The sequence below is a fragment of the Coptis chinensis genome, chromosome 4, assembly GCF_015680905.1.
Source record: "Coptis chinensis isolate HL-2020 chromosome 4, ASM1568090v1, whole genome shotgun sequence".
NCBI lineage: Eukaryota > Viridiplantae > Streptophyta > Magnoliopsida > Ranunculales > Ranunculaceae > Coptis > Coptis chinensis.
Genome location: NC_141459.1, coordinates 13087901 through 13095790, shown reverse-complemented (window position 1 = coordinate 13095790; position 7890 = coordinate 13087901).

Here is a 7890-nt window from a genome sequence, read left to right as displayed (position 1 = left end):
GACATTTACATTTGGCTCCGTCTATGGGGATCGAACCCAAGACCACGTATTTACACCAAAGATTAAGATTTGGTTCTTAGTTCTTAAGTTAGGGTAATAAAGAGGGGATGGTCTTATGTGGTGTTAATGGTTGCTCTTTATGAGTAAAAAGATGCCTACGTATCCAGCCTTGTATTAGTTAGACTTGAATCAAGCCGCACGTAGCTCTAAAAGGTGGCTTTTATAGTCATTGAGAGTGATCATCAGGTGTGACATGTGTACTGATGAATACAGATGTGCGGTCGAGATAAAAGATATGTGTCTGTGAGAGACACGTGGATAGCAGTTGTAGGTCTATCTGAGTTGGCAATGATGGTGTTCTCTGTAATGATAGTGAATGGTTGTAATGGCGCGTATATTACGGCGGGAAAGGGGCTTAAGGATAAGTTGGTAATGATGATAGTAATATGTGATGATGTCACGAGATGAAGTCGAGTGACGAAGTCGAGTATGCGAAAGTGTTCGAAAGTGTTCCAATGTAGCGAAGTCGCGATGGCGTTCGATGCCCCCGGAGGTCGCGATTATATTGAGGGAGTCATCAGGCGCACATGCACACGCGGATCGATGGGATGTCCCTTACAAAGCCATATAGCACTCCAAACACCAAATGACTATTGCAATGGAGCTGTTAGAAGGCTCCTAATTAAATTTGGCTGGTGTGATATATCCAGCCAAATTTGTGATCTCGTCTAACAGCTAATATGTCGCACCTGATGAATACATATGTGTGGTCGAGATAGATGATATGTGTCTTTGAGAGGCACGTGGATAGCAATTGTAGGTCTACCTGAGTTGGCATAGGATGTAATGAAGTTGTTCTTTGTAATGATAGTGAATGGTTGTAATGATGCGTATATTACAACAAGAAAGGGGTTTAAGAATAAGTTGGTAATGATGACAGTAATAGATGATGATGTCATGAGATGAAGTCGAGTGACGAGTTGCTGGGCTGCTGAGTATGCGAGTGTTCCGATGTAGCGAGTGCGTTGGGCGTTCATATGCCTGGGGGTCCCGTTATATTGAGGGAGTCATTGTGCTTGCAAATCACGTGACTGATGAGATGTCCCTTACATATAGCACTCCAAACACCAAATGACTATTGCAATAGAGCTGTTAGAAGGCTCCTAATTAAATTTGGCTAGTGTGATATATCCAACCAAATTTGTAACCTCGTCTAACAGTTAAAAATAAGTTTCAAGAGACGAAAGGTAGAATTATACCGTCCGTATCCATTTAACACTTCAAAACAAAAAAAAAAAAAAAAACCATTGTAATGAAATTTAAGATTTTGGTATGCCAAATTTGGCTAGCAAAGTAAAAATGCTAAAAATCTAATGTGACACCCTTCTAGCAGCCCTCCACCGACTTGCTCTAAAATATGCTATAACTAGTCCCATCTTTATGAATTTATGATATTGAAGTAGCAACAATTTAGTTATAAGTTATAGACATCGATTCAATTCCAAAGTTAGGAATTAATTTCAATGAAATTTTTAGTTTCCAAGTATTTGGCACTAAGTAAATCAAGTAATAGAGGTCCTTGTATATGTTAAAGTCGTGATGCACATTGAGAATACTCAGAATATAAACAGAATGCTACATCCTTTGTGGACACATACACCATACACATTTTTGTCACAGACAAAGTGGTTAAGCAAGGAAAGAGACACCTATCCATAGATGGAACACGCCAACTTTGAAATTTAGCCGAGGGCGATGGTGATGGTGATGTAGACATAACTATCAAGTTAGTGTAGCATTGTTTACTTCATCTTTATTGGACTCTGTAGTAGATAAGAGCTGATCTGTGTTTTTTTTGAGTTTATGGCGTTTAAGGACCTCTTTCAATCTGCAGGGACATTCACCCCAAGCCGTAAATAGGTTGGGCTGTCCCATATGATAGCGGCCGGTCTGCCCCGACTGATAACGGGGTGATGGGGAGGAGTAAGTCCAACTATCTATAGTTATAGCTGGAAATGGTGCGGGTTTTGACCCAAATCCAACCCAATCCAAACTCATTTTCCACTGGGCTTGACCTTAATAATGAGTTCGAATTAGGAAATACTTCGGATATGGATTATCCATTTTTAATTCGGATTCAAATAGGGTTTACTTTAATCGGTTCGGATTCTCCTAGATCCGAATCCAAACTGTGAAGTTTTGTTTACTATATTTTACAAATAAATATACTATGGTTTTAATCTAATCGGTTCGGATCTCTATCAAGATTGCACTCATTTTGTTAATGTAAACGAGACAATTGAGCTAGTATTTAAAATTATGACTACTGCTAAGAAATAAGAATTCATGTGTTTTGTTTTTGCGCTTGTCTTGTTATCAAACATTGAAAACTCATGGTTTGTTATTCGGGTTGGATCAGGTCCTATACCATTTTAAAAAGTGGTTTGAACATGGTATGACATTTTAGATCTATTCGGATACGGATCCGGATCTAGTTTTGTGTTGAAAAAATAGATCTGGACATAAATATACCCTGATCTGAGCCAGGCCATTTCCATCCCTATCTATAGTCCATACTTATTGTACCCTTAATATGCATTGTACATGTATCTTTATGAGTCTGTTAGGTGATAAATGAAACATTTTTACCTTCATAAAAAAAAAAAAAAAAACAAACAAATCAGGTGGTCATTGTAATTTGTAAGTACGGTCACCTTCCCATTTATCCCATGATTTCATAAATCAGTTTCACACTCTCGCTAGCTTATTCTCTGCTCCGGATCATAGAGAAAGTTGCTACTTATCAAATAGGGAGAGCCCATTTTTACTTACGCACACGCTTAGGCAGTGATTAGGCTGAATAATAATAATAATAAAAAAAAACAAACAAACACGATTAAAGCCTTTCAGATATTAAGGCCGGGTCAGCCTGACCCTAAAGTCAGCATAGAGTCGGGTCAGGCCGGGTCATAAGTCTAAATCTCAAGCCCTGATCCTATTCTAAGCCCTCTTTAAAGGTTTTAGGCCCGGGCCTATATATTTTCTTCTTTTTACTACATCAGTTTTAAAAATCGTTTATATTACAAAAATGTATAATGATCTGCAAACTCGGGTCCCAGCAATTTAGTAATAATCATGGATAAGTCTAACAATTTAAAATACACATCCACAATCTAATGAATGAAAGACATGAGAGTTGAATTTGTTATTCCTCAGACTCAAAACCTCATTAAAATTATATTTAACATGAAATACATGAAACAAATAATTATATTATCATTTTAAAGGAATAAATAATAGATATAAAGAAAAAATAGAATAGCTTTGGTTAAGGGCCAGGAAAGTTGTTAAACTGTTTCCAATATCATAAATTGTTTCCATACTAAATTCAAACAAATATAATATTATATTTCTTCTAATTTAAAAGTGATTCAAGCTTTGTATGTGGAAATGAAAATATTGGCTTTTGAACAAGTGATGGAGAAATGTTTGAGATTACAAATGCCATTTTTCTGACAAATGTTGTTTTTTGGTTTCTATGTTACAAATGTCTCTGTATGTATTTCGCTTTAATGGTGTCCCTATCCCGGCGTGGGAAAAACTTTAGTTTTTAGACTTGACTTGGATATGAATAAAAATATAATTTATAAGAAGTAAGTGGGAAAAGAAATTGAGAATAATAAGTTGTGGACTTTGACTTGATGATCAAAGGAATAAAGTCTTATTTTTATTAGGTTAGTGCTTTCATTGTTCTTCTTGGACCCTATTTTAATTGAAAATATTTTGAAGTTTTTGTTATATAAAGACAAGTTATTGAAAGCTTTCTTGAGTGTAAGTGATAAATTAAAAGGACAATATTATTTTAATTGAAAATATTTAATAAAAAAGAGTTGGACAATTATGGTATGTGTATTTATAGTGAAAGTGTGAAACGGTAATAGTGGCTTGGTTAGTCAAAGTTCATCGGGCTAATGAGGGCTAAATTATATTTTTATTCACATCCAAGGTTTTATGTTTTAGAATCTTAAAAGCAAAATTTAGCCATTTGTAACATAGAAACCAAAAACTCTGTGAAGACTTTAGTTGTGAGGACTTTATAGGGTTTAGGGTCGGATCGGTCAGGGCTGAGTTAGGGTCGTTAGGGCCAAATTCCCACCTCTAGACTGAATGCATACTAGGCAAACAAACTTTGTAGCGAAAATGAGCTCCCGTGAGGGGTCTCGATGTTCTACATTTTTGACACGCCACCTCATGAAAAACTATTTTGCAGTCCTATCCTAAACTCTGTGAGGACTTTAGTTGTGAGGGTTTTATAGGGCTTAGAGTCGGATCGGTCATAGCCGGGTTAGGGTTGTTAGGGCCAAATTCCCACCCCTAGACTGAATGCATACTAGGCAAACAAACTTTGTAGCAAAAATAGCTCCCGTGAGGGGTCTCGATGTTCTACATTTTTGACACGCCACCTCATAAAAAGCCATTTTCATTTTATGATTAAGAATCCCCGTAATGCAAGATTGCAATGTGGTATTGTTTACCATGTCAGCATGTCCGATTGGGACACTTTTTTTTTTTTTAGGATAAAGCGATTGGGACACTGAAATTTATATATATCGTAAATAACTAAAGATGAATGTGACATAGCCGTCCTGCCCGTCCAAGACAAAAAATATATGTGACCCGCGACTTGGGAGTTCCATAAATTTGGCTAATGGGTGTGTTTTTTCTTCTCCATTATTTTTTTGGATAAATGCTATTTTTATCATTAAACAATAAAGAGTACCTATTAGAATTAAATAGATTTACAGATAACACCACACTAACTTAAGTAGATTGAATCACAGAGAGAATGAAAGAGAGAGAAATCTTATTGATTGAAGTGTTATTGAATGAGAGGAGGTTACCTTTATATATAACTAGGTAGCCTCCTTTCCAAGATAAAATATTACCAGGATAAATACCAAGATACAAGGATTACCAAGATAAAGGATTACCAGGATAAAGACCAAAATACAAGGGATTACCATGATAAACACATATGAGGAGGTGTCCCATATGAGCTCAATGATGGGCATCTATATAGGCACACGGATTTCATAACACTCCTTGCTAAGAAAAACCCAGTGGAAAAAACCAAAGGGAAAGAAAAAGAGTACAATATTACTCAGAATCATTGTGACTTGCTTAATACTACCTCATTAAAACCTTTATTAAGAAAACCCACTGAGATAAAATCTAGTTAAGGAAAAAGAGTACAATGCATATGTCATGGGATACATTCTTCAGGATGCTCCCCCTGTTCTACCCCCGAATCTTCATGATTTAATGAAGCTATTGCTGGATCTTGCTTTGTCGATTGCCAAGACATAGCTGCATATTTATTAATAAAAATTTAACTTGTTTGAGAGTGACCCTTCTGAGGGTCAGATGGATAACCAAAGACTACATAACCAACTAGATCATATTCATTAGTAGAACCATAAGAATAAAATAGTTTCATACTAGTTATTCCATAAAAATATCTCAATATGTGTTTGACATAATTCCAGTGTCTAAGTGTATTATGTGCACAATTATATCCTGATAAGAAACTAATAGAAAATGCAATGTCCGATCTTGTGCATGTATTGTGCTAGATACATAAATACTTCAATTTCACTCAAGTAGAGTATTTTCATGACCAAGAACTTCCTCATGTTCTTCCTTTAGTCGAAATGGATCCTTATCCAAATCCAAGTTCCGCACAACCATGTACTTTGTCCATTTCATTTTAAAAATCTATAGTCAGCAGTTTTCTCCAATTCCTTAGGAGTCCCATTCAAGTTTATACCAACCAAACTTGCTGCTACTATATTGAATCCAACCTTGGATTTTACTATATTGAATCCAACCTTAGACCAACCAAAAAGTTTAATTATGCTTGAATAACAAATTCCAGATTGGCCAATCTTTTCTTTGTCGATGAAACACATGGTTTATTTATTTTTCATCATTGTCCTTTGATGTTCCAATAGCTATACCATAGCTAAATATGTCATCCATGACAAGCGCTTTCCTATCCCACAATTCACCTGAACATGCATGGAATATTGAGATTGATCTCTTCATTTTCAGGTACTTGTGCCTCTCCATGGGCAACCATAGGCATTTTAGTGAATTTAGATATTTTGCACATTTTCATTATTTGTTTATGGAGCTCCAGCCATTACCAAGCTATTATTTAGACAAGATGGTTCCTCAGTTCTCCTCTCTTAAGAGCACTCTCTTTGGATCTTATAGGTCTACCACGCTTTTAGCGTATAGTAGATTCATTTGCCGCCATGTTTGGACCCCGTCCAAATGGAACATCAATTCTGGCTGGCACATTCATGGTTACTTTTACCATATCATTAAATGCTTAGGCATTTTCTCTGCAACCTCTTGCAAGTGTATCATTCTCCTTATCTCATATAGTCCCATTCATTGTTTGGATCCTTAATGAGATAGTGGACGTGATCTACGTTACTTCACATTTTTCTTAGAGCAACCATTGCTTTTCTCCTCCTAATGACGGGAAGAATGTCTCATTAAATTGACAATCATATAATACAGACTGTCTATCATATACACAACATTTTTCTCATTTATGGGTATAGTCTACCAGATATATATCCATAATACTTTTCTCTATTTATATATCCATACATTTTAACATAAAGCAAAATAAATTTGTAAAGATTGATACTAGCACAAGTATATTAATAAAAATAAAACTTGAAATTCATAATAAGGAAATTCAAAATATTAACGACAATCCTGGCCTAGACTTTCCATGAAGAGAACACAATATTAACGGTAAACGTTCCATGAACTGGTAATAAAAATATAAGTAACTAAATAAATCATTCCAAGGATGAAAGCTTGCTCATCAAACTTTCCCATTGCTATTTGGATCCTCATACTGAACCTCAAGGAAATCGGAACAATCCAAATGAGTACCATCATTAAAGTGGTCACTCTTCTAATTCTCTATCACATTTGTTTCCATTTTTCTAGAGGCTTTATACTTTTCAACCTCTTCTATAGCAGCTCGGCAGTATTTTGCCCAATGTCCATCATTACCACCATATCTGTAGCAAATATCACTGCTCTCATGTTGTTTGTTCTGAGGATTTGAGTCCCCTTTATGCGGTGGAGCTGTCCACTTATTCCAATTACCCTTTTGTTGGTCATTAGTATGCCAATGATCCTTTTTTTCTATTACCATTGCCATCTTCATAAGGATGATAACCTTGATCACCTCTCCCAGTATTTCTGCCTCTTCCACGCCCTCTCCCATGTCCTCTACCACGACTACCACTAGCTTGAAAGCTGGCATTTGCTTCTGGAATTGCCATTGACCTAGTTGGTCTAGAGTTATTTAAAAAAATAGATCTCGGAACTTAAGGTTCCTAAAAAATATATATATATATCTTGGAACTTCGAGTTCCAGATACATCATAGAACTTTAAGGTCTACATCATTGTTCAAGAGTATACATCAAAAAAACAAAATGAAAAGAAAAGAAAATTTGAATTGAAGTCATACATCAAGTATGACAGTAACATTCTTTATTTTATATCCGATGACCTAACGGTTGGATTTTTCTAAAATTTTGATATGTTTGTATTTCATGAGTCGTTCATCTACAATACAATTTTCAGGTTAATCCAATAGTGGAAAGATCTTCATCTAAGCAGAAAACGAAAAACTGCTCTAGTGAAAACAAATCTGTTAGTGCATGTTCTCGTACATTTGCTTTTGTGTAGTAGATGATGAATAGAAGAATATGGTATTGAGAAGTTGATACCTCCTAGAGTCTTCGTGTTGATAACGTATTAGAATTAAATAAACTTAGAGATAACACCACACTAA